The 27,360-nt window shown below is 37.4% G+C and overlaps 1 protein-coding gene across 6 annotated transcripts in view; it reads left to right on the top strand.

Annotated features, from left to right (window-relative positions):
* The window catches only part of PKIB (cAMP-dependent protein kinase inhibitor beta), a 176,672-nt gene that overhangs the window by 11,794 nt on the left and 137,518 nt on the right, over positions 1-27,360 (top strand). For all 6 annotated transcript variants that reach the window (XM_053222320.1, XM_027056990.2, XM_053222319.1 and 3 more), the window contains exon 2: positions 15,786-15,831. The gene's annotated coding sequence lies outside the window, so the exon portion shown is untranslated. The remainder of the gene's footprint in view (positions 1-15,785; positions 15,832-27,360) is intronic.

Raw genomic sequence — 27,360 nt, 5'->3', positions numbered from 1 at the left:
CCGCCACTCAAGCTCTGTCTCTGTCTCTGTCTCTCTCTCTCTCTCAAAAAATAAATAAACATTAAAAAATAATAAAAAAGTAAACATAACCTCATGTATAAAATGGAGATGACAGCAGCTCGTCTCCAATGGGGCTGTTTACTAGACACTAAGCAACAGGGATTTAAAAAAGAATAAAATATCAACTTTGCCCTCTAAAATAAAATAAAATATCAACTTTTTCTGGGAGGGACCAAAGAGTAAATATTTTTGCTTTTCAGGGTAACATGGTCTCTGTCACAACTACTTAACTCTGCTGTTGTACAAAATGAATGAGCATGGTTGTGTTCCAATAAAACTTTATTTGTGGAAATGGAAATTTGAATTTTATGTAATCTGCACATCATGAAATATTCTTCGAGTTTTTTCCTTACCATTTAAAAATGTGAAAACCATTCTTATCTTGTTGGCCATACAAAAACGGGCAGTGGGCTGGATTTTATCTGTGGGACTAAGTTACCAACCCTGCTTTAAGAGTTCACAATCTAGGGGCACCTGGGTGATAAGTCAGTTGAGTGTCCGACTTTTCATTTCTGCTCAGGTCATGATCTCACAGTTTGTGAGATCAAGCTCTCTGTCGGGCTCTGCCTCAGGCTCTGTGCTGAGGGCTAAGTCTGGAGTGTGGAGCCTGCTTGGAATTCTCTCTCTTCTCCCTCTCCCTCTGCCCCTCCCCTGCTCGTGCTTGGTCTCTCTCTCTCTCAAAATAGATGAATCAACATTTGGGGGAAAAAAAAGAGTTCACAATCTAGAAGAAACTAAACAGATACCTGAGTTTAATGCAGTACATTAAGTCTTTTAGAGTAGCATATGCAGTACCTCTAGGGCCCATCAGTGAGAGGGTCTAAACGCTCAAGTACGTCAGGGGAGATTTCATGGGAGAAAAAGAGGGAGGAAGGCCCTGCTTTGATTAGACGTTGTCAGGACATCTCTGGGGAGGAACCATTTGAAACTGAGAACTAAAGGTTGAGACAGAGCAGCAGTGGGAGAACTGGGGGTGGTACCTTCCAAGCAGAAGGAAGTAACATTTCTCATACCAATCCCAGTTGGAAGCAAAAGATATTACAATAGCATTGCTTTTAAGGTCTACCATAGCCCAGATACGACATACTAATCTCCTCTCTCCACTCTTGGGTTGAACTATTTGCATTTTCCACATTTATCATGCAGTTCCCTACCTTTCCAACATTCTCCCTGCAGTGCCATTCATTACCAAAGCACTCATTACCATAGCATTACCAGCTATGTCATATTCATCCACGGTGACTGAGGCCAGAGATCAATTCCAAAACACCTTTTCAAAATGTCAGGCAGGTTAAAGTGTCTTTTCAGTCTACTTTCCTGCACTTGTCATATAACATTAAAATTATTGATGTATGGGTCAGTTTCTTCAAGCTCCTAAAAGAAAAGAGCGATGCCTTTTTGTTAATCATCACGTCCCTGACACTTAGAATAGTCATGCCCACTAGATGTTTATGGTGCTTTATAAGTTTTTATAAATTCCCCTCTTTCTCCCCCTGCCCCGCTTACACCCTCCCTCTCAAAAATAAACATTAAAAAATCATTAATGCATCTCCTTAGAAGAGGTCTTCTGAATAACAACAGTCTCCATTCACCAACAGTCCTATTCTGCAGACAGTTTGAAATTCAGATCATTAGTATATATCTAAGTGCACATGTGGTTTTCCCATCTGGCCTATCTTCCTGTGTTGATGCTAGATCCCTCATCTAGTAGAAGTGATTGTTTCTTCTCAGACTCTCCCGAGATACACTACTTCTAGAGATACACTCTCCTAGATACACTACCTCCTTTGTTGCTTTAGTCAGTATGATCTGGCCTCTTTCTTCAAACGGATCCAAGTTCATGAGGAAAGTCTCTGTCAAAATATTTCTGCTGAAATATTGGATATGCTTATTTCCACAGGAGGAAGCAAACAGTACCCACCACTCCCATGACTACTATCTGCTGTCATGCATTTATCTTTAGGAATTTCTTCATTCAATATCAGCAATGGTGTTGCATAGTTTTACAAGTGGATAATAACATAAGCTCTCCCATCAGAGTTCTTTCCCATGAATTCCATATTTAGTTTCAAAACATCTTTCAACAGTTAATTCTTTGTTAGGAAGTTGATACGCTGTAATCACAAATTTCTTCTCCCTTGTTTGAAATAAAATTTATCTCTGTCCTTAGGCACAGGACTCAATTTTTCTTGTTGTCATTTTTACCTTGTTCAAGGAAGCATTGGGGGCATACACATTACTGTAAAGGGTAGGAAAAATTATTTTTTATTGTGGTAAAAAATATATAACATAAAATTTACCATCTTAATAATTTTTCAGTGTGCACTTCAGTAGTGGTAAGCACATTTATGTTGTAGATCAGCTAGATCTCCAGGACTTTTTCATCCTGTAAATTTGAAATTTTATATCCACTAAAAAACAACGCCCCTTTTCCTTTTCCCTCCAGCCGCTGGTAATGACCATCCTACTTACTGTTTGTATAAACTTGTATGATGTAGATACCTCAGATAAATGGAATCATACAGGATTTGTCTTTTGTGACTGGCTTATTTCACTTAGCATAATATCTTTAAGGTTCATCATGTTATACCAAATGACACAATTTCCTTCCTTTTTTAGGCTGAATAACATTCTATTATATGTATATACTACTTTTTTTTTTTTACCCATTTATCTATTGATGGACATTTGGATTGCTTCCACCTCTAAGCTATTATAACTAGTGCTGCTTTGAACATGAGTGTGCAAATAAGTCTTTGAGACCCTATTTTTAGTTATTTTGGAAGTGGGATTGCTGGATCATATGGTAGTTTTATTTTTAATTTTTTGAGGATATATCTAAGTGCACATGTCTCAATACTGGTTTCCATAATGGTTGCACCATTTTTACCACCTGCCAACATGTACAAGGATCCCAATTTCTCTGCATCCTTATCAACACTTGTTATTTTCTGGGTTTTTTTTTTTTTTTTTTTTTTTTTGGTCTTAATAGTAGCCATATTAATGGATGTGAGGTATTCCTCATTGTGGTTTTGATTTGAATTTCCCTAACAATTAGTGTTGTTGAACATCTTTTCATGTGTTTATTGGTCATTTGTATATCTTCTTTGGAGAACTGTTTAAATCGTATGCCCATTTTTAATCAAGATGTTTGTTTTTTATTGTTGTTGAGTTTGGGGAGTTCTTTATATGTTCTGGATATAAACTCCTTATTAGATAAATAACTTGCAGATATTTTCTCCCATTGCATGGGTTACCTTTTTATTCTCTTGATAGTGTTCTTTGCACAGAAATTTTTAAAATGTGATGTAGTCCATTTGTCTGTTTTTGCTTTTGTTGCCTATGCTCTTGGTACCATATCAAATAAATCATTACCAAAACCAGTATCATGAAGTTTTTCTCTTATTTCTTCTTTTTATGGTCCTAGCTCTCACTTTTAGGTCTTTTTTTTTTTTAAGGTTTTATTTTTAGATAATCTCTACACCCAGCACGGGGCTTGAACTCACAACCCTGAGATCAAAAGTACCATACACTACTGACTGAGACAGCCAGGCACCCCTTACTTTTATGTCTTTGATAAATTTTGACTTAATTTTTGCGCATGGACTAAAGTAAAGGTGAAATTTCATTTTTTGGCATGTGGATAACCAGTTTTCTCAGAACCATTTGTTGAAAGGACTATCCTTTACCCATTGAATAATCTTGACATCCTTGTCAAAGATAATCTGACCATCTATTTCCTAGTTCTGTGTTCTATTTCATTGGCCTATCTGTATGTCTTTACACCAATACCTCACTGTTTTGATTATTGTAGCTTTGTAGTAAGTTTTGAAATAAGGAAGTATGCATCTTATGTTGTTGTTCTTTTTCAAAATTGTTTTGGCTCCTCAGGGTTCCTTGAGATTCCATTTGAATTTTGTTTTTTTTTTTAATTTTTTAAAATGTTTATTTATTTTTGAGACAGAGAGACAGAGCATGAACGGGGAGGGCCAGAGAGAGAGGGAGACACAGAATCCGAAGCAGGCTCCAGGCTCTGAGGTGTCAGCACACAGCCCGATGCAGGGCTTGAACTCATGGGCTGTGATATCATGACCTGAGCTGAAGTCGGACGCTTAACTGACTGAGCCACCCAAGTGCCCCTCCATTTGAATTTTGGAACAAATCTTTCTATTGTTTCAAAAGTGCCATTGGGATTTTGATAGTGGTTGCAGTGAATCTACCACTTTTTCCTCTTTCCCTTTCATATTAGAAAATGGATATAATAATACTTACGGTTCTAAAGAAAGATTAGTTACAGGGAGATTACTTGATTCTGGCAAAATTGAACTTTAGAGAGAAAATTTTGGTCAGATCTATTATTCAGCACATTTGCCTCCATCAATCCAAATTCCAGTCTCTGTTTTCATAACCAGAGAAATCATCATATTATGTATGGGTCCTTCTTCCCAACTTGTGGTCTAGAAAAGGCCTCTTGGGAGATAGCAAGAATGCTGGAAAGCTAACCTCGATTGTTTCCCTTAAAGGGATCACAGTCTTGTACTGCCTGTTGGCCAATGTCTGAAGACTACTGTTTCATATATTTTATTCCAGTTTTTATTTATTTATTGTAGGAGACCAAGTCCAGTATTGGTTTCTCTATTATACATAGAAGTGGAAATTCTCATTTAATTTTTGAATGTCCACCATCAATACTGATTTCTGATCTAAATAGTGTGCATAAAATAACTACAGGAACAAAAATAGTTTGCTCTATTCTTTCACATCACAATGCATTTTAATTTCTAGAGCATAAGAGACTTCATGTACTGTTTTATTTGTGGAATTTTCATGCTCGTGTTTTAAAATCCTTGGGAGAACAACAGCTACATTTTAAGGTGAGGAGTTTTTTGTGTTTTTTTTTTTTTTAATTTGATTACTCAAGTAACAAGAACAATTTACAGCCATAAAACTAACTCAGGAAAACATTATCTGATAAAGATAATGTCTGGAAAAAAAAAGATAATGTCTGACTCCTGCTTCCTTTCTCATATGTCTACCACCTCTTTCTCTTCCTGTTTTTCAGTTGATAGAACTTGAAATCTTATCTCAGTCATATCGTGTGACCCTCAAACCCAACACTCACCTCTTACCTTCTCTATATCTTTATTTATGTGAAGAGTGCTTCTCAATTCTTGTCTCTCTCACCTTCTCTATCCTCCCTTTATTCCTGTCATATCTTGTGTTTTGCAATCTTCTGCCCATTCATCTTCTCACTCTTTCAACTCCCATTATATATGAATTTCACCTATGATCTAATTTAATTCTTTTCTGTTGAAAACATCAATAATATTCACTGATAATAGAACCATTATATATGAATTTCATCTGTGATCTGATTTCTTCTTTTCAAAGAATCTAATTCTTTTCTGCTAATTATAACAGCAATAATAGTATTCACTGATAATCTAATCTGTGCCCAGGTTTTTTTACATACCTCTCTATACAGATCACTGCTGATCAGCATAGCAACTGTGCTTGATATTATTATAGCCATTTTTAAATTAAGGAAAAGATTCAAAAAGGATAACTAGCAACTGGAAATACTGATATTATTTCTGTATGTGTGGGGTTAATAGAAAGGAAGGCCAAAAAAGAGGTCCAGTGCACATTCATTTATATTTTCTCCAGGTTACTGATATCCTGTCTCTTCAGCACACATGTTACTTTGTCCAGAACTTTCATAGTTACTATAATGCACTCAAAATAGCCAACTTTTCTTTTAGTGAAAATAGCTTCACTTTTTACTTCAGGGGTAATTTATAGAATACCCTAAACAAGTTATTCTCTCCCCTTTAAATCTGAAAGGATCAGTCATACCTCTGTTTGTTAGTTTCTTCCTTTGTTTCTTTCTTTTTTCTCAATACATGGCTTTGAATTTTTGTTTTTTTTTAAACTTGTTAAAGAGATCTGTTTTTAATAAATCTATGTCTGCAAAACCAGTTTAGTATTTGTAATATAAAATTTTAATTGATCAATTAATTTTTATTTTCAGGGACTTTATAATCTAGGTGAGAGTTTCACTCATCAGACACTAACTCTCTAAGCAGTTTTGATTATAAGTACCCAGTTGAAATTTTGAGTTTTTAACTACTCTTTGCAAATCATTGGCTACTTCTATGTTCTTTCTCTAAAAATATTCCTTTATGGTTTCCTTTTATATAATTACTATTCATTCAAACAATATTTGCTTTTGTTCTGTACTGGTTCTTTATTAGTAAAGTATGACATGTTGGGCCGATCATATAGTTAATTATTAAAATGACAACTATCAGATTTTGACTCCATGGTCTTACACTGCTCACTCTTGTTCATTTATTCAGTAATGGCCAGCCACAGTTTATGTGTTTTAGAAGTCCACAAACCTTGCAAAGTGATGCTTTCCTCCTTGTTTTAGACTCTTTTGTTAGTCCTGCTTTTAACTGCTATAACTCTTTTCAAGATAATTGGACTATCTGGTCATAAGAGAGGCAAACTGGTGAGAGGTTAAGCACATAGGCTTGGAAATTAAAGTACATGTAGATTTTATCTTTTGCTCTACCCCTCATTAGAGGTGTCACATTGAGAAAATCTCTTAGTCTTGGCTCTAAAGACAATATCAATACCTTTTTATTAACCTTAAAAACACTCAAGCCAAATATTCAGGTCTGAACATAACATATTACATAAAATCCACAAGCATTTGAAATGTGAAAATAATCTATCAAAAACTCAGTATCTAATTTTTTCCCCTTGAACAAGAAAGTGGTCCAGGGCTCTACCGTGGAAGGGGCTTTTGATATCCGGGCCTGGTTGTAAGAATGGAGTATGTCAGAAAAGGGAGGGTCCATAGCAGAACTTGGTGGAGCTTCCCCCTCTGCCCTAAATAAAAAATTATCTGAATGGACCAGCGGCTTGCAAAGGACCAAACAAAGAGGTGAATATAAGTACAGAGCAGAGACTGGCATCTGGGACTACAGAGTAGTCATTGAAATCAGTGTGTAGATAAGAGATAGAGCCTAGACAGATTGCCCTTGGTGTCTATGAATAGGGGCAAGTGGTCTTGTTAATGTGTGGTAAAGCCTCAGGAACACAAGTCTTTTCTTAAAAGCTTATTTCTCTTTAATGGAAGCATTCTAATTAACAGTATAAGTATGGAGTTGGTTAGTGTCTCCTAGAAACAAGGTCCTCAGCTGCTGGAAGCTGCAAAAGGTTTCCTCTTCTTGAGAAGGTCGTTTTTTTGAGTGGTCAAGGTAGAAAAGTAGGGGGACAAAACTTCCAATCAGGTCTGATCACCCCAGTATATCATACTTTTGAGCTGTGGCTAACACAAAGATCCCTTAGTTGGATATAATACATCCTAAAACCTACACCTTGAGATGTAATTTTATCACCAGATCACCGGCCACACTTCTATCTTCAAAGTGATTCATAGCCTTTCAGAAACATTGGGGGTTTAGAGACTCAGCTTAGTTTGCAAAAACCTTTATGCCTCACAACAAAACAATGTTGAATAATTTTATGTTTTAATATCCTCTAGATGAAATATTATATAGCTATTTAACTGTTTTATGATTTTAAAATAACATGGAGACTGTTCATGTTCACTGTCTAACTTTATATAAAAATTAAGTGGAGATCAGGCTTATAACTAAAAATGGTGACAAACAGGAGAAAGGCAAGGGGGTGGGGAATATTTTAAAACATTATCTCTTTACATTTAGATGAAGAAACTCTGGTTTATTTGATTTCTTTTCTTTTTTTGCTTTACTGTTTTCCTCAAATACTCTTTAATAGTATTTTTTTAAAAGCACTAATAAAATAATATATTGAGTGCTAAATATGTACCACATCAGAACTAGGTACCTCAGGGATTAAAAGTTAAATAAGAGAAAGTGGTTTTCTTAACGAGCTATATTGTAGCAGGGGGATAAGACACACATAACACAATACAAGGTAGAAAGTAGCAAATGTTACATTAGGGCTCAGAATAAGCGCTACACAGAGGAAGGAAACGAAGGGATTATGACTACGGTCTTGTGTCATTTTTTATTTACTTTAGATCAGTGAATAATGAAGCTAAATCCATAAAATAAATCTCTGTGTAGCTTTAGAACATTTTATTTACCATTCATATTTCAGAAAATAGGAACCTGATTGATGGTACTTTACTGAATCTGTTTCCTCATGGATTTGGAAATGTGTTGTAAAGGAAGAACAAAAGTAATTTAATTTCAACAGACCTGTTTTGACATAACTCTAATTAATTGGAAAGACACCTGGGAATTACAGTAGCTTAAAGACAACTCTCAACTCATTTTTCTGGTCAAAAAAGAAATGCACAGTATGCTTTAAATAAGAAAATAACCTTTTACGAGACTTTTTTGAGGAGGATTTTAAAAGCTTCTATAATTTGCTTAATGATATATAGACCTTCAACAGCTGAACTGTTAAGTTCCAGAGTGTTTCTGAAATATAAAACAAAAGAAATCTCTTAGCAAATATGAAATTTCATCCTACTCTTTTTTGAATGGTCATCTGACATTAAGATAGAAAGCATACATAGAGAATAATAGGAGGAAAAGACATCAAATATTATTATTTCATTTCAATTTAGAATAGAGTATTGTGATAGTTATATGGGTCATCTGTAGATACTATTCAAAGGGTTTCAATAATAGGATGGAAGAATGAATACAAAATAGAATTAAGCATTTTATTTATTATTCAGTTTTTATCTTTTATTTTCGATTATAAAGAGAGACAAATATGGCAAGTGCACAATGGCTAAATTGGCAGAAAAGTGGAGTTAAGTAGCTAGAGTTTAAATTATATTATTCAGAATATATTAAAGTACAATTAACAATATTAGCATTTTGGTAATTACAAAAGGAGAGAACACTTAAGCATAATTTGATTGTACTTTGAATTCATTCACATGGAAATTTTAAGAAATTTACTTAAAGCAAAGGAAAAAAATACTTTCTTGGGTAACTATATATATGTGCGTATGGTTAAATAGTTAACACTGAATTAAAAAAATGTTTTGCATGACAAAGACATCGGTGTTCTAGCACACAGGTCCATTTCAATATATATATATATATTGTGATGTTTTGATAACCTACAGCAGTGACTTTTCCACTTTCTTGACTACAACCCACAGAAAGAAATACATGGTAAAATCACAGTACTTAAAGTAAGCCTAGAAGATAATCTAGTTCATTCCCTTCCTTTAAGTCTGAATCATGTGTCAGCTATCAGCACAGATGTGAATCTCTTCTATTCTTAAAGCTACTATGATTCAACTCATCTGTTAAAATGATGCTAATAATATTTGCCTTGTTAGAATTAGAACTAAGTCAAAGGTGTAGGTAAAAGACCTAGTATAAGTATCGATACATATGAGGCAGTAAAAAAGAAAAAAGTAGCAGTTATTATTATTAAGTTTATTTATTTTAAGACAGAGAGTGTGTGCAAATAGGGGAGGGGCAGAAAGCAAGAGAGAATCCTGAGCAGGCTCCATGCTTAGCACTGAGCCTGACCTGGGGCTCAATCCCATGACCCTGGGATCATGACCTGAGCCAGTCAAGAGTCAGATGCTCAACCCACTGAGCCGCCCAGGCTCTCCAGCAGCTATTATTATTATTACTAATGAAATGATACAGTAACGTGGTTTAAACTAAAAATATTTATTTTTGACATTTTTTTTCATATTTTTTAGATGATTGAATCACCCATTCTACAATTCATACCCTACATTTAGCATGGATGGCAATATCCTCTAATTTCTTCATTTCATATTTTTCTCTCACTGCCCTTCTAGCGCATCTAAACTTGTGAGCTCCTTAAGGTTGGGAGTTCTGTCTTATTCCAATGTTATCCCCAGTGTAGAATATTGACCTGGGCACACAGTAAATTCTTAGCATGTATTTGTTCAGTAAGTGTGAATATGAAAATATTTTTAACTAATATATTCTTTTTTCCTTTTTAGGCTAATTTTATTTTTGAAAAAGTAATGTTATAACAGTTTATAAGTCAAATATATGTAACAAAATGTAATAATTTTCTGTCAAATTCTTCTCCAATTCCTTTCCTCAGAGGCAATCATTTTTTACTCCTTTAGAGATTTCTTCTTCATACATATCTATATTTCTAAATAATATGCATATACTTTAATATTTTGATTATTCAATTTTAGATGTTTTAAATTTTTTTTAATGTTTATTTCTGAGAGAGAGAGAGAGTGCGAGTGGCACAGAGAGAGGGAGACACAGAATTTGAAGCAGGTTCCAGGCTCTGAGCTGTCAGCACAGAGCCAGATGTGGGGCTTGAGCTCACGAACTGGGAGATCATGACCTGAGCCTAAGTCCCATGCTTAACCACTTTGCCACTCACATGCCCCTCAATTTTAGATGTTATCTATTGACAACATGGTCAATTGACAATATGGTCATTAAGGATTTAACTCCCTGAAACTTCTGTAGGGGTCAAGGGCAGGCCAAACCAAAATATACCACTTTGGACTCTGGACTATTTTCAGCTGAAGGCAATTGAGACCCTGAGGGCTCAAGAGAGACATTTGCTGCTCCCCTAACTATATAGAAGACTCTAAATTGGGAGTCTTTTCCAGAATACAGGTTATTATCAGAGATAAGTTTTATCTGAGTGACCCATCTGTATGGTAGGACAAAACCTAATTATCAAACACCTGCTCTTCTTCTCATGGTCCTGCGACGCCTTCCTTCCCTTTGAAGTCCCAGGCCACTACCCCATTCTCCTTAGTTCAGGATGACATATATACCTCATTTTGCCTGACTGTCTTCGGAATTTCATGTCTATGTGGGTTTCCATACATACAGAGCTAAATTTGATTTTCTCCCATCAATCTGTCATACGTCAATTTGATTCTTAGTCCAGCTAGAAGGACGTTGAAGGGCAGAAAAAAATTAATCCTCCCCTATAATTTTGTCTCCTCTGCTTTCCTTCCCCACCTCCCACAATAAAGTTACATTAAAAGCTTTGTTTCGATTTAATTAATCACTGTCATTATTATGATTACATCAATATTTATAGTTGAGCATTTTAGGAATTTATTAAAGTTACATTCTCTTTTATGCTTTTATTTTCCTTGAGAATAATAACCTTGATTTTTCATTAGATTAATTTCATTTGAACATTTTGCTAACTATTCACAATAGCATTTTAGTACCATTTTCCCTAAGATCATTCTTAGGTAGTTCATCAGTTCCAGTTTTTTTTTTTTTTTTTTAAGGAGTCATCCATCTGAAGAACTCCATTCTTTTTTTATTGAACTCAGTGCTTTTTAGGGATACTGCAAAGCAATTGTCCAGAAACTTCTCTTCCTTGCAATGCTGAGAATTTCCTTCACTTTCTTCTGATTTGAGTGTCCTGTTTTCTTTATCTCTTCTTTTCATCTTTTTTACTCCATTGTTTTATTGGAGCACATCTTCTAATTATTTCCTGAGAAAGGCTGCATGGCATGGGAAATATGATTTTTAAGAATTTGCATATGTGAAAATATATTTTACTATAACACAAATAGGCTTGGCATCAATTTCTATACTGAAATAATTATTTTTTCTTAATTTTGAAAGTGCTGCTCTACTCTCTTTTAGAGAACAGTATTATTCCTCACTTTTGCATGGCATACTTACTGGTCTTTTTATCTCTCTTAAAACTTATCTCGTTATCCTGAAATTTCAATTATGGGCCTTAGTCAGATTTAGTTTTCTTCCTTTCTTTCTTCCTCTTTCTTTCTTTCTTTCTTTCTTTCTTTCTTTCTTTCTTTCTTTCCCTTTCTTTCTTTCTTTCTTTTTCTCTTTCTTTCTTTCTTTCTTTCTTTCTTTCTTTCTTTCTTTCCCTTTCTTTTCTTTCTTTCTTTCTTTCTTTCTTTCTTTCTTTCTTTCTTTCTTTCTTTTTCTTTTCTTTCTTTCTTTCTCCTGTCAGTGGGCACTTTCATATGGACACTCATGTCTTTAGTGCTGAGAAATTTTTAAAAAATGTTTATTTTTGAGAGTGAGAGAGTGCAAGTGGAGGAAGGATAGTGTGAAAGGGGGGGCGGAGGATTCCAAGTCTGCTCTGCGCTGACGGCGCAGAGCCTGATGTGGGGCCTGAACACACGAACCTTGACATCATGACCTGAGCCAAAGTATGATGCTCAACAGACTGAGAAAAAAATTTCTCAGGCACCCTGAGAAAAAAACTTTTTAATTATTTTATTGGTGATTCACTAACTACTGTTTTACCTGGTTTCTCTTTTTGAAAAATCCATGACTCAAATATTTTGTCTCCTAAACCATCTTCTTATTTTCTCTTCTTTCCTGTCATTTCCCATCTCTTTGTCTTTGTACTCTAATTTCTGGATCACTTCCTTGACATTATATTTCATCACTACCATTGGGTTTTTCATCTCTGCCATCACATACTGTTTATTATGTTCTCTTTTTTGTTTCCCAAATGTTCCTATTTATTGCAAGAGATCTTGCAATTATTCTCTGACTTCTTTGAGAATATTTGAACTTTGTTCTTCTTTTAAGGTCTTTGTTCCAGTTATTATTTTTGTGTCTATCCTTCATGACAGATGCTTCCTCAGATGACCTATTAATCTTATCTTCTCATTTGAAGGGTGGGGAACTAAAAATTGTTAACATTGAGCCAGCCTCTGGAAGCCAGGAAGGCAAAACACAGTGGTCTCCACATTCAGCATTCGGCATTCAATATGTCTGTATTCACTTATTCACCTAATTTTCACACTGTGCCTGGTTTCTCCCAGCCCAAAGACCTTGTGTTTGTCTTCAAAGAACAGAACTCTTTCTGCTAGGTTGAAGGAGGACAGACACCCTGCTGCAGAGGGTGACGTAAGGGATCTGGAGATCTGACTACTGTTATGCCCAGAATTCGTGATCCCCAAAGACCACCAGGGAGCCGAGTCTGATACAAAAGCAAAAGAGCCTTTATTCGAGCTAGCTCAAGCTCAATCCCCTACCTGCACCAATGCAGCGGTGAGATACCAGAGAGAGATAGAGTTTCAAAAGCACAAAGGTTTTATAGGGGTCTAGGGGCAGTTGGTGAGGTAATGGCTGTGGCCTCAGCCGATTGGCTGGGGAAGGGTCGTGGCCTCTGCTGACTGGCTGGGGAAGGGTCTGAGTCCTGTTACGCAGGTCGCCGGGGTGTTTTGATGGGAAGTTTGAACGGGTGAGCCCGAGGTTACTCAAGGGGAGGAGGGTGGTCTGAGGTTTCTGCGATTTTCCCGGAAAGGGGCCATGTCGGGGACATAGTCACTCAAGGTGGAGGACACAGAACAAGATGGAGTCGGCAGGCGTAGGTCCGCTCTTTCAACTACTTAAGCAGTGTTCCACCAATCTTCCATTTTTAGCCTCTGCCTTCCCTGTCAGACTAGAGGTGGCACCAGTTGCTAAGCCTTTTGTGCATTCTCCATACAAATCATGTTGGTTCTGTGCCATCTCTCACTCTAAATTCACCCTTTTCACCCTCTCTGTGAAAATGGAGATGGGCCAATTACATATTTTCTTTGCAGACAGCATAATGTCAGCTTTGTCACTAGAGGGTGCTGGAGAGACATTCTAGGAGGAAGGGGCTTTCCTTCCTGGTTCCAGAGTGTTCCTTTTGTCTGGCTCCTGCAGCATGGGTGGCTTTTGCAGCACCAGACTTTTCCATTCCAGGCAGCCTCTCCAGTGCCCAGCTTTGCCGTTCATGTTGGGCAGGAGAACCCAACGGCTGGCAGCTTCAGCATTTCCACCCTCAGGCAGTTTTATGATGGAGGCTTCCAGTGAGTCATCTCCCTATGAACAGGTTTCACTGGCACCCTAGAGGGTGTATTTCCAGCAAGTTCCACCAGTGCAGCATCACAGCATCCTCTCTGTATTCAGCGAGCAACTTCCGTGCCCTCTCCAACAAGGTCTGGATTGTAGCCTTTGGGAGCAGAGGTAGGCTTGTCCTTGGGCTCTATCTCACCCTAAGAGGTACTGGCTGCTTCTTATATCTGCTATTCCTATATTTTCTACAGTCCTTTTTACTTCTTACTAGCTAATTTCTGGGTATCCCAACCTGCTGTTATAGTTAGTAATTCTTTATATTAAACCATCTCTGTTCAAATTACTCTGATTCAGTCCTGACTGCTAAGGTCACTGTGAACCTGCAATTCAAGCCCATAAGAGCCTGTCTATCACCTACACGGTAATAGCATGCTCTTTTTTATCTGCCCTTGACCATCTATGCATATCCTCTGGCTATCCTGACTGCCCTGTGCTCTGCTCCCCATCTCTAAACAACCCCTCCCCCCCACCAAGAATACTAAATTACTAGAATTTTCACAATTCACAAAGCAGATTAATATTCCTGGGCCTTAAGGGTGTGCAGTCCCCTTACTTTAAAAATACCTTAACTCAGCAACATAGTCATCTTGCAAGATTGTTCAATGCCATCTGAAGAGCCTTCCCTGATCTTTTCTCCCTCTTGAGATTTGTTGTTTTTACCTCTTGTTCCCTTAGGGCACAAGCTGTTCACAGGTGTGTGCCCTGAGTTTACAGTGAACTCTTTATCTTTCTTTCTGGTACCAGACCTAGCATATTACCATTTTGTCACATCGTAAAAACTCAATAAGCTTAGAGGAATGAATCAATGTGTTGAATTGTAAGGTATCTAATTTACAATTTCTTCCATAGAGAATGAATATAAAGCAAAATCAAGGTGAAATTTCAGGAGAGGGAAAAATAGTAAATGATAGGACGATTCTTCCCTGATGTATAGCCCTATTTCCACTGCTAATGCCACAATTACAGCTGTGCTAACCTGCTATTTCAAAGCAGCTGTCAGACCAGTTTGAGCACGGTGCTCTTCGCAACTCACAAGATTAGCTCAAAGTGATACAGGTGCTCCTAATTTAGTTGGAGCAAAGTAACACTTCTAATTTAGGTAAAACAAATCATTGGTATGTTTCAGTATTTTGACGGACATTTGCATTTCTAGATCAACAGAGATGACTGACAATCTGTGGTTCTCCAAAAAAGTGCAGAAGTTAGCATTTCAAGGATTCCTTACATTTACCAATTTAAAACTCTATACCACTATGTTGGGATCTCCCTGGGCTGGAATTTGAACTAGACACAAGGACTACTACACTAAATTAGTATGACTACAAATTGTTTGTTTCTTTCTCAAAAATTAACCTCAAAATGACAGAAAAAATTATTAATTCCAACTGTGAAGTAAAGATTTCTGAATTTTCCAGGTACTGTTTCAGTGATCTTCTTTGAAATGCAGATATTTAAATATTTGTTAATTAGGTTTATATTTTGTGCAGGCATGTGCAGGTTGGTAAAGATATAATGTTAAATAAATTATAGAATGCACAAATCATGGGTACTCACTAAATGTACTGATATGTTTGTTAGGCATTAAAATACTCATAATGCTTGCATTTGACTAACATTTGTACTCACTTAACAAACTTTTGTTTTCAAGAAATCTGTAAGATGGGCAAGAATTATCTTCTTTTTACAGTGGAAAGGTAGCTGAGCAGTAGAGCAGTCACACAGTATGTTATAGAATAAAGACTTTAATAAAGGGCTCTGTCCACCATTCTGGTTGAGATAAGTACATAATGCAGATTGAACTATAAAAAGATCAACTTTTTAATTAACTGTTTAATTCTCTTTCTTATATAGAGACTCATGCAAAGGTGGACCACCAAAAATATCTACAAATTAGACGGTAAGTACTAGACTTCTAAATGACCTCTACACAAATCATTTCAAAGGAACATTCTGTTAATGATTTTAGGTAATTGCTTACATAGCTGTTTTTGAAAAATAAATTTCGTCTTAAAGATTTAAAATAAAATCAACAGCAAATTGTAGGTGAAGAGATGGGGCTCTATAGTGTAGGATCTGGGCAAACCAGAAAGTAATAAACCCATCTGTTTCATTTGTTGAGCAAATGTTTATATGCTCCTTCTTTGTTCTATTCGTGGATATAGGCCTATAGAGAGAAAAACAGCAATCTTTTGTGGTGAGCACACTAACAATTATGATCCAAATGCTGTGGGGAACCCGGGGATGAGACTGATCCACTTGTTTCAGGGAATCAGGGAAATAAGGGAAATCAAAGAAGAAATTATATTTGAGTTAAATCTGGAGGTTGAATTGAACAATCCAGGAGAAGAGGAGGAGAGAGGCCATTTCCAGGAGAGGGACCAGTACATGCAAAGACTGGTAGTTGTGTAAACATACAATGTATTTTAGAAGATGTGAGGAATTCAGCATGGCTTAAGAATAGCTGAGGCTGGAAGGATAGATGCAGTCATATTTGAAGGAGCCTTTGGTTATGAGGTTTTTGCTTTTTATATTATAGGCAGCAAGGAGGCATTGGAAACTGATAGATTATGGCAGGGATAATTGATAAAACTCAGCATTAGGTTGGGCGTGAAAGAGATACCAAATGCTTAAAACAAGGAAAAAATATAAAGAAGAAGATAAAGGACCTGCAGAACACCTCCTGAATGTGGCGTTCTCTTTTTGATGGTAGGAGAGAGTAATTTCATACCCTAATTTTGTGGTTTCCTACCCTGCAGGCCCTCTTTTCCTTTCAAATTGCCATTAGGATTTTAGCCTTTGGTTCCATTTCTTCTTATCTTAGCGTTCTGCTTTCTTTCAGAACATTACTTATGGCTGGTTTGAAGATCCTGTTCACTATCACTTAGCTCTCCCTTATTTGTAATGATACTTTTCAGAAGGCTAATCTTATCACAACATACAAGAGAAAAACTCACCACCTTGGAAAGTAAGACCGTGTATAATATAGAAATACCACACAAAAGTTCAGACACTTGCCCCCGTTGTGAAATATCTAGAGATCTAGTGGTCTGGAGCATGTTGATGTATCCCTTTGAAGATGAAGGGCAAGTTATTGCACCTGCTTCCTCTAACACTAAGAAAGAGACAAACCCCTGTAGGCTTCTTTGGATTTTTGGAGGCAATATATGTTATTCCAACTTATCTACCAAATATCTCCAAAGGCTGCCAGGTTTTTTTTTAATGTTTATTTATACTTGAGAGAGAGAGAGAGAGAGAGAGAGAGAGAGAGAGAGAGAGAGACTGAGAGTAAACAGGGGAGGGGCAGAGAGAGAGGGAGACACAGAACTCGAAGTGGGTTCCAGGCTTAGCGCTGTCAGCACAGAGCCTCACGTGGGGCTCAAACTCACAAACTGTGAGATCATGACCTGAGCTGAAGTTGGACACTCAACCAACTGAACCACCCAGGTGCCCCTGCCAGTTTTGAATAGAACCAGAAAAAGAGAGGTCTCTGTATCGGATCTAGCCTGCCATACAAGCTGCTCCATAACTTGGGACGTATAACTGAACAGTTCTTATGGCTCTTGAAGGGTCAGAGATATGTAGAAATACTATATGGAACCTTTGGCAGTCCCTACAAGTTCGTCATAGCACAGAGCTTTAACAATTTTGGAGCAAAGCTTTGCATTCTCTGTAAAAAAAAAATCTCCTCCTTTTTGAAAAGCAGCTTCTGGCTTATTACTGGGCAAGTCATAAGTAAATGAAAGCTTGATCCTGGACCACTAAGTTACCAAATCATCTGAGCTGCCTATCATGAACCAGGTATTTGGCAACACTCTAAAATATTGGGCATGTATAGCAGCACTTCATCATCAAATGAAAGTTGTATACACATGATCAGGATCAAGCAGGTCTTGAAGGCAAAAGTTAGTGCAGAGCAAACATCACAGGTGCCCATGGCCCCTATTTCTTCTATGTTGTTTCCTCCATTTCAACCTTACCTATGACCTGATAGGGAGCTCCCTAAGACCAACCTACTAAGGAAGAACAAAATTTGCAGTTTGGTTTACATGTGGTTCTGCACAATACGCTAGCATGACTCTAATAAAGAGGAAAGCTGCAGGGCTACAGCTCCACTCAGCGATAGCCCTAAAGAGCAGTGGTGAGGAAAATCCCTCCAATGGACAGAACTCAGAGCAGTGCATATGGTTGTTCATTTCTTCCTAGAAGAAGAGATGGCTGAAGACATGCATCTACCCTGATCCATATGCAATTCTTAACATTTGGAAGAACAGTCAGAGACTTGGAAGGAGCATAATCAGAAAATTGGTTAGAAGATAGTCTAGGGAAGAGATATGTAGATAGACGTCTCTGTGTCTACACATAAGAAAATATTTTTGATCTATATCAATGGTCAACAAAGAGTGACACCAGTCTAATAATCACGTAAAAAGTTGCTATTCTGTGGATGTTGGTGAGGATCTATCCCCAGCTACTGCTGTCCTCTCCAAATAAACATAGAAGGTGGCCACAGAAACAAGAATGGAGGTTTTGGATGGACTCAGCAACACAAGGCTAATTTGGCCATAGCTGCTGTCAAATGCCTAACCTGCCAACAAACAAAATCTGATACGCTGGTATGGCACCATTCGTCTGGTAGTCTTGCCAGGCACCTGCTGGCAGGATGATCATATTGAACTACTTCCATCATGCTGTTTTATTTTCAATGGAATAGATACTTCTCTGGATATGGATTTGCCTTTCCTATCTGTAATGCTTCTGCCAAAACCATCACCCTTGGACTTATGGAATGCCTTATTTGACATCATAGAATTCCACACGGCATTACCCCTGACTAATGGACTTATTTGACAACAAATGAAGTGTGGCATTGGGCTTGTGTTCATAGAATTCACTGAACTAAGCATGCTACCTATCACCCTGGAGCAGCTGGCCTGATTGAACTGTTGAGTAACTGTATGAAAATTCAGCTGTGGTGCCAGCTGGATAGCAACTTTGTGGACTGAAGTCATGTCTTCCAGGACTAGGTATATTATTTGAATCTGAGTCCAAAATACAGTAGTATTTTTCCCATGCTAAGATTCAAGGGACAGAAATAGGAATGTCTATGAACATTTTTCTTCTTATTTCTGTACCTTTTGACTTTTCTGGTTTGGAGATCTTAGTTCACAAGGGAGGGATACTTCCCCTAGGGGACGTAGCAATGGTTTCACTAAACTGACTGTTGAGACTAATTGGCCACTGTGGGTTCCTCGGGCCACCTAACCAATTGGCAAAAGGGGGGATTACTATACTATTAGAGTGATTGATTCTATTAAGAGAAAATTGGGTTACTTCATTTTGGGATTCTTTGAGGTGTCTCATAGTATTTTTATGTCCTATAATAAAATTTAATGAAAAATTATAACTAATCAGTAGAGGCAGAACAGGTAAATGTACATACAGACTATTTCAAAATTAAAGTTTTGATAATCTGACTCAAAAGAAACTACCAGCAACTGAGATGCTTACTGAGAGAAAAGAGATTATGGAATGGCTAGTGAAGAAGGTGATAATATCAGCTATTATTATATGATCAGTTAGTGAAATAAGGAGTATTATAGTTATGAGTATTTCTTCCTTATTTTGCCATGAATTTAGTTTTATCTATACTAACTGATCATTTTCCTTTCTTATTTCCTTTTCCTAAAGAAGATAGTGGTTAAACTGATGTCTCAGTGTTTAGTTGCAGGACATCAAAAAGGGAGTGTGGAGAAGAAATCACTCTAAGGTGGTATCTTACATATACTTCTTTGGGGAGAGGAATAGTGTATTTTCAGTAAGCAAGAGATAGTTGCACGATGTTAGGCAGAAGCATGGTTTTTCTTTTACTTTATATGGAATATGGTTAAAAGAGGTATGCACTGATGACAGGTTGACTAGGAGAGAAAAGATTGTGCTGTGTCAACTTGATTAAGCTAAGAACCACATTTCCCAGAATTCTCTTTGCTGTAAGATTACAAATTAAAGTTGACCAAAAGAGAACTTGCATCAGATTTGGAAGGCACAAGTGTGAAACAGCAACCTTTGTTTTCCGGAGATTTCTGAGGTCAGTTAAAGTGACAGAGAGGAACTTTTCTTCCCAACTCTTGGTCCTCCTGATTAAGATCAGTTCCAGGCTTATCACCAGATGCATGGCTGTACTTTGACAGACACATTTCATAGACCTCCCCCCCGCCCTGCCCCCGCCATAGTCCCACTTTGGTGGCTAGATATGCTGGTCTTCTCAGAATTCCTTGAAATTATGGACAGTTTTACTTGCACAGGTGCTTCAGGAGAACTCACTAGAGACTCCTTCTTAGGTTCTCCTACTGTCGATTCCCTAGCTCTTCCCACAACTGTGTGAGGTTTACTTCCTACAATATATTCCTTATCCTGCAGCACTCATAGTGACTCTGCTTCTATGGCTGAACCACACATGACATCCAAGCTCTGAATTTCTTCAAATCTTCATAATCTTAAGACAACTAAGTGAGTTTTAAGGAATTAGGAAGTTTTCCTGTGCAAGTTTTCTTTCTTGAGAAATTTAACAAATATTAAATATCAGAAAGATTTAGAAATTGACAGTTTGATTATTGAAGAGAATGGTAAGACTATACATAACCTAGGTGATTTCATACTTTCAGAAATACATCTTGAACTTACTGAAGGAGAAAATGGAATTTAATGGCTCAAATAACTTAGAAATGCAGGTTGTATATATGGGCTTTGGGCATGGCCAAATTTAGGTGCTCACAAAATGTTATCAAAAGTCTCCCTCTCTCTCTGCACCTGCACATAGTGGATTTTACTTGGGTGGTTTCACCCTCAAAGGTCTCTAATTGGTGCCAAAGATGAGCATTGGTAGTTCCAGGCTTATATTCGACCAACTTGCCAACACCAGTGGAAAAAGAGTACTCTTTTCCCAATACTTTTTAGCCAAAATCTTCAGCCTAATTTAGCTGACCTGACTTGGGTCATGTGCCATCTCTTAAGCAGTAATTGTTTATTTTGATTGTGAATGATAAGGTCAGAGCATACTCCTAGATCTGGGGCAGCCCATCCAAATATCATGCATTGAAAATAGAAGGGTCAATAAGAAAAAGAGGGATTCTGTTGCCAAGGATGCTTGATGGGTAAAATCAATACATCTCCATGATAGCAGTTTTCCCGCAAACACATACACTTTCTTTTAATTTATAGACTTCAACATTTATTTTTATACATACATTGCTCCCATGTAACAAAAAACAACTATTTTATGCACAACAAATACTGCAGTCACCTCCTGTCTAAAGAGTCAAATGAGTGTTGTAAAGTTATCTTATTACTCTAGATCAAGATCTTTGCTTTGTAACTGTTAGTCGCAGACATAGCTTCTTATTATCCAGCAGTATATGACTGATTTGTTTAACCACCTACAGCAAATGTAATAGACGATGGTGGAGTAAATAAAGGATGAATTCAAAAAAATTCTCATTTGAAAATGAGAACAGGGAAAAAGTAAATAAACAGTTGTTCTACTCATTAAGGATTGCAAATTCTTACTGCCCAGGACAGTGGGTCCTTTGGTCAGGAATCTGCATTACAGTGGATTTTACTTGACAGTTATTTTCTTCTGGGTACATTTGAGATCTGTTTTTGATGGCTGCCATATGTTAGCAACACACTTCCTATTGGTGAAGTTTTGGTGGTTGAGGGAATGCTTATGGGTTAAGTACTTACGAGCATTTGCTTGCCAGGTTTGGGGTTTTTCTAAAAGGGAAACATTAAAACCTTGGTAGGCATCCAGTTAATTTGCATTTGGTCAATGCTGTAGACTAGTAACTGGAAACTGAGATCATGTTGAGTCATAATTTCAAGAGAAATCTGAGTCTGTAGTTTCTATTTCTTAGCAGTAGGCTGCAATGCTCTACTCACCTTCCAACTCTTAGCTTAAAGGTTTATAATGGTAAAGAACAACTGGTTAGGATTGGAAGTCATAATTAATTCTCTTCATATCTCTAGGTGGTATGACTGGGAAAACACTTTCCACTATCTTTTAATTAAGATAATTGGACTGGTGTTTCTGTCATTTTCACCTGAAAACTTCCTACCTAACACCTTCTTCAGGCAGGGAGTAGCAGTTGAGGTTCTTGGATGGGCCTGGGAAATCATTTTGTAGCTTCTCGTAGATCCTCTTCTTATCTACAATGTTGTTGTCAGACTCCTTGGCTTTCCATGCAGTAACTTTTTCTTGGGGTGAAACATTTGACTTTTTCAGTTTTTCATGCACAGAGCTACTTGAATCTCAGCTGTCCTGGGTTGTTATATGAGCCATAGAACAAGATTGTGTTTTCTCCTCCTTTTCCTCCTCCTTCTTGACTTTTAAACAGTCAAGATTAAAGTATTGAGAACTGGCTATAATATTCCAGGATCCTGACATGTTTTTACCAAATTCCCTCAAGTTCTAACCTCAGTAGACACATAACCTGAGTCCAAAGATATGACAGGTAGCAGTTTAATTATCTGCTTTGCTACTTCATAGCACAGATGGATTGCATTCTAGCTAGAGAACATTCATTACCCTGCAGTCTACCTTGGCTTGGCCAACACAACATTTTTAATATTTGTCAGTGACAACAACTAACTTCCACATTAGCCAGGATATTTTTAGTGATGATGACAGCAACCTCAATCTAATTATCTTAATTCAAAGGAAAAACAAGTATTTATTAGTTCACAAACCTGAAAAGGCCAAGGGTAGACCTTGGCTTGAGACATGGCCAGATTCAAATCAAAGAGTGGAGTGCTTTAACAATGTCATAAGAAATTGGTTTCTTTCCATTTCTAGCTCTATTTTCCTCCACTCTTAGGCAGACTCTCTTATGAGCTGAGAAAAATGAGCATGGGAAACTCCAGGCTTCTCAATTTTCTAGCAGTTTAGTACCCTTGGTGGAAGAAGCCATCAAAAGTCCTGGGCTATCTTTGATTGTCCTAACTTGGGTCACATGACCAGTTCTTTATCAGTGACTAGAGTCACTGGCTCTCACTAGTCAGGCTTAGGTCTACTATGCACTCTTGATGATGAGAAGATGAGGAGATTCTTGAAAATAAAAAGACATGGAAATAACAGACATGTACTACTGTCATAAAGAGAACTAGGCCAGGAGTCAAGAAATATAGTCTAATCACAGTTCCATCACTTTCCAGCCATCTGACCATTTCTGGGATTTAATTTCCTCATCTGTAAAATAAATACATTAATACTAAACTCAACTATTTCATGAGATTTTTGTTTTGGAAAGATGAGATTGTATATAGAACCTCAGAAGATATATATAGAAAGCAGATATTAAAATTTTTGGATAATATTTAAAAGCAATGCTTATGTTGCTTTAAAAACATGTTATTTTCAGCATTAAAAAGATATAACTACATAAGCCCAACCCCTAGGACAATAATGTTACTATCATTTTTAAATATTCCATCTCATCTTTCTTCTTTCTTTTTCTTGCTTTCTTCCTCCCTCAAAAACATTTTCTCATATAGCTATATAATCTATAATTTTCAGCTTTAATGGCAACATTTCATCTATCAGACATAAATAACATTCCTAACAAGTCTTATATTGTTGGACATTTAAATTATTTATTTTTTTAATGTTTATTTATTTTTGAGAGAGTGAGAGAGACAGAGCACAAGCGGGGAAGGGGCAGAAAGAGAGGGAAACACAGAATCTGAAGCAGGCTCCAGGCTCTGAGCTGTCAGCACAAACTCACATATGGCACCTGAGTGGAAGTTGGACGCTTAACCCACTGAGCCACCCAGGTGCCCCTTAAATTATTTTTTATTTCTCAACATTATAAATAATACTGTGATGAATATAATTATTTTTATGGAGTTGTACTTAGTACCAACATTTCTAAGGCTCTTGATATATAGTTAGCTGTCTTTTTAAAATAATTGTAGCAAATTACATCATTCTTAGCAAGGAATAGAGGTATAATTTCACTGTGCCCTTCCTGGTTATAGTGGATGCTACTGTTGTCTTCCTTACATTCCTTGTATTGTACCATTTTGGTGTATTCAGGTGACTTTCAGTGGGTGACCTCTGTATTTCTTTGTCTGGACTTTTTTTGGGATACAAAAGGCATTTCTTTCCAAGTGTGTGCTTCAGGTCAGAAATGCTGGGGAACTGAACAGCATGGAAGGTTTTTTGTGTCTCGTGTCCATGAAATACAGCTAGATCAACACTAAACCATGCTGCATACCTAGAAAACTGATTTTAGGATTAACACAACAATCTGCACAACCTGAACCACAGAACTCAGCAGGTACACGATGCGGAGAGGTGAATTGGGGGAGAGAGAAGCCACAGAGGGCAGGGAGTGAGCTGTTTTTGCTTGTGGAGAGAGGACAGAGGGAGGGGGAGAGTACGGGAAAAGCACCCCCCCTCCAAAAGCAGCTAGAGATAAAGTGAAAAGTGAAAACAGGAGTAGGGACTGAACTAAAAAGGGAGAAAGGAGAAAGGAGAGGGTTTAAATTCCATTAAGACTCTATAAACAGGGGAATGCAGAGTCTGAAACTCTGCAGCTTGATACCTGGCAGTGTCTGGTGAGAAGGGCGAATCCCCAGGAGCACAGTGGAGTCTGGGATTCTTCAGGCCACAGGGGAAGAGGCTGTTCCCCTGTTGGGAGGACATCCGGTAGAGTCTGTGTGGCCCCAAACAGGAAAGATCCCAGTGGGCCTGGGAGAACAACATTCTCTGGTACTGGCACAAGGTCGTTGGGGGTGAAGCCTGGTGCCAAATGTGTGTTGTGATTTTCCATAATCCTTGAAATGCTGCTGCTACACAATCGCATGAACTTTTTCTGGGGTGGGCCGGCACCTGGCCGCAATCTCTGGGCAGCAGCAGCAGCGTGGTCCTGCGAGCATTCCTGGCTGCAGCTGGCATCCAGCCATTGCCCGGTGAGACCCTCCTTCAGAGGGCAGAAAGGGTCAAAGCCACAGTCCCTCAGAGATAAGGGGTCGGGAAACACAGCCACATCTGAGATAGAACTCAGGAGGGAGGTGCTGCCTGGGGCTTGGTCACGGACAGTATATAAGCGGGGAGTGGACGGAAGCCGAAGACAGGACAGGTGCTGATTGGGGAAAACACAGTTCTGATACTAGAGACTGGGTAGCTGGGTGACGCCATTTTCACACCTCCCACACATGCGCATACACACCTACAAGTGTCACAACAAACCACACCAGTAAGGTAGGCAGCACCATCTAGTGGAGAATGGAGCCATTACATTAAGCCCTGCCCAACTGAGCCAACCACTCTTCAGGAACACAAATCTCTCCGCCTACTTAGTTTACAGACTATAAAGTGCTTCATAGTTTGACTTCTAGGGGAAAACAAAGTAATTTCAAATGTATTTCAGGCTGTTCACTGGTCCATCTATTCGATTTTCTTTTTTTTCTCTTTTTTGTTTTTTTTTTCTTTTTCTTGAATGCAGGAAAACATACATTTTTATTTTCAATTTTTATTAAAAATATTTATCATGCCTTTTTTCTACTATATTTTTTACTTTTGTGTAATTTTTCCAAATTCTATTAAACTTCCATCACTTCATTTTATTCTATTACAGTGTATTCATTTTTCAAATTTTCAAACGATTTCCTTTTTTTTCCTTTCCCTTTCTTTCTCTAATCTATCAAGCCCCTTTCAACACCCAGACCAAAACACACCTAGGATCTAGCATCATTTATTTGTTTTGTGTGTGTGTGTGTGTGTGTGTGTGTGTGTTGCTTTTAATTTTTTAATTTAAATTTTTTAAACTCATTAATTCCTTTTCTCCCTTCAATATGACGAAATGAAGGAATTCACCCCAAAAGAGAAGAAATGACAGCCAGGGACTTAACCAACACAGATAAAAGCAAGTTGTCTGAACCAGAATTTAGAATCACAATAGTAAGAATACTAGCTGGGGTTGAAAACAGATTAGAATCTCTTTCTGCAGAGATAAAAGAGTAAAAGAAGTAAAAGAAATCTCTTTCTGCAGGATGAAATAAAATGCTATAACTGACCTGCAATCTCAAATGGATGCCATGGCGGCAAGGATGGATGAGACAGAACAGAGAATCAGTGACATAGAGGACAAACTTAAGGAAAACAATGAAGCAGAAAAAAGAGGGAGACTAAGGCAAAAAGCATGATTTAAGAATCAGTGACTCATCAAAAAGGAACATTAGAATCATAGGGGTTCCAGAAGATGAAGAGAGAGAAAAAGGGGTAGAAACATTATGTGAGCAAATCATAGCAGAAAACTTTCCTAACCTGGGGAAAGACACAGACATCAAAATCCAGGAAGCCCAGAGGACTCCCATTAGATTCAACAAAAACCGACCATCAACAAGGCATATCATAGTCAAATTCACAAAATACTCAGGCAAGGAAATAATCATGAAAACAGCAAGGGAATAAAGTCCTTAACCTACAAGGGAAGACAGATCAGGTTTGCAGCAAGACCTATCTACAGAAACTTGGCAGGCCAGAAAGGAGTGGCAGGATATATTCAATGTGCTGGATCAGAAAAATATGCAGCCAAGAATTATTTATCCAGCAAGACTATCATTCAAAATAAGAGAGATTAACAGTTTCCCAGACAAACAAAAATTAAAGGAGTTCATGAGCACTAAACCAGCCCTACAAGAAATTTTAAGGGGGACTCTCTGAGGGGAGAAAAGATGAAAAAATAACAAAATAAATAAATAAATAAATAAATAAATAAATAAATAAATAAATAAATACCAAAAACAGCAAAGACTAGAAAGGACCAGGGAACACCAGAGAAAGGACCAGAAACTCCAACTCTATAAACAACATAATGGCAATAAATTCATATCTTTCAGTACTCACCTTCAACATAAATGGACTAAATGATTCAATCAAAAGGCATAGGGTAACAGAATGGAGAAGAAAACAATATCCATCCATATGCTATTTACAAGAGACCCACTTTAGACCCACTAAAGACACCTTCAGATTGAAAGTAGGGGGATCAGAACCATCTATCATGCTAATGGTCAACAAAAGAAAGCCGGAGTAGCCATACGTATATTAGACAATATAGACGTTAAAATAAAGACTGTAACAAGACATGAAGAAGGACATTATATCATAATTAAGGGGTCTATCCACCAAGAAGACCTAACAATTATAAACATTTATGCTCCAAATGTGAGAGCACCCAAATATATAAATCAATTCATCACAAACATAAAGAAACTCATTGATAATAATACCATAATAGTAGGGGACTTCAACACTCCACTTATAGCAACGGACAGATCATCTAATCAAAAAATCAACAAGGAAACAATGGCTTTGAATGACACACTGGACCAGATGGACTTAACAGATATATTCAGAACATTTCAT

This window comes from Acinonyx jubatus, chromosome B2 (assembly GCF_027475565.1).
Source record: "Acinonyx jubatus isolate Ajub_Pintada_27869175 chromosome B2, VMU_Ajub_asm_v1.0, whole genome shotgun sequence".
NCBI classification, from domain to species: domain Eukaryota; kingdom Metazoa; phylum Chordata; class Mammalia; order Carnivora; family Felidae; genus Acinonyx; species Acinonyx jubatus.
This window is presented reverse-complemented; position numbering and strand designations above follow the sequence as displayed.